Genomic DNA, 1,463 nt, shown 5'->3' with positions numbered 1-1,463 from the left:
CACAGCAATCAGAGAAGAAAAAGAAATAAAAGGAATCCAAATCAGAAAAGAAGAGTAAAGCTGTCACTGTTTGCAGTTGACATGATACTATACATAGAGAATCCTAAAGATGCTACCAGAAAACTACAAGAACTAATCAGCAAATTTGATAAAGTAGCAGGATACAAAATTAATGCACAGAAATTTCTTGGATTCCTATACACTAATGATGAAAAATCTGAAAGTGAAATTAAGAAAATATTCCCATTTACCATTGCAACTAAAAGAATAAAATATCTAGCAATAAACCTACCTAAGGAGACAAAAGACCTGTATGCAGAAAATTATAAGACACTGATGAAAGAAATTAAAGATGATACAAATAGATGGAGAGATATACCATGTTCTTGGATTGGAAGAATCAACATTGTGAAAATGACTCTACTACCCAAAGCAATCTACAGATTCAATGCAATCCCTATCAAACTACCACTGGCATTTTTTACAGAACTAGAACCAAAAATTTCACAATTTGTATGGAAACACAAAAGACCCCGAATAGCCAAAGCAATCTTGAGAACGAAAAATGGAGCTGGAGGAATCAGGCTCCCTGACTTCAGATTATACTACAAGGCTACAGTAATCAAGACAGTATGGTACTGGCACAAAAACAGAAATATAGATCAATGGAACAGGATAGAAAGCCCAGAGATAAACCCACACACATACGGTCTCATTGTCTTTGATAAAGGAGGGAAGGATATACAGTGGAGAAAAGACAGCCTCTTCAATAAGTGGTGCTGGGAAAACTGGACAGCTACATGTAAAAGTATGAAATTAGAACACTCCCTAACACCATACACAAAAATAAATTCACAATGGGTTAAAGACCTACATGTAAGGCCAGACACTATCAAACTCTTAGAGGAAAACATAGGCAGAACACTCTATGACATAAATCACAGCAAGATCCTTTTTGACCCATCTCCTAGAGAAATGGAAATAAAAACAAAAATAAACAAATGGGACCTAATGAAACTTAAAAGCTTTTGCACAGCAAAGGAAACCATTAACAAGACGAAAAGACAACCCTCAGAATAGGAGAAAATATTTGCAAATGAATCAACGGACAAAGGATTAATCTCCAAAATATATAAAGAGCTCATGAAGCTCAATATTAAAGAAACTAACAGCCCAATCAAAAAATGGGCAGAAGACCTAAATAGACATTTCTCTAAAGATGATATACAGATTGCCAACAAACACATGAAAGCATGCTCAACATCATTAATCATTAGAGAAATGCAAATCAAAATACAATGAGATATCATCTCACACCGTTCAGAATGGCCATCATCAAAAAATCTACAACCAATAAACACTAGAGAGCGTGTGGAGAAAAGGGAAGCCTCTTGCACTGTTGGTGGGAATGTAAATTGATACAGCCACTATGGAGAACAGTATGGAGGTTCCTTAAACTACAA

The sequence above is a fragment of the Physeter macrocephalus genome, chromosome 14 (assembly GCF_002837175.3).
Source record: "Physeter macrocephalus isolate SW-GA chromosome 14, ASM283717v5, whole genome shotgun sequence".
NCBI lineage: Eukaryota > Metazoa > Chordata > Mammalia > Artiodactyla > Physeteridae > Physeter > Physeter macrocephalus.
This window is presented reverse-complemented; position numbering follows the sequence as displayed.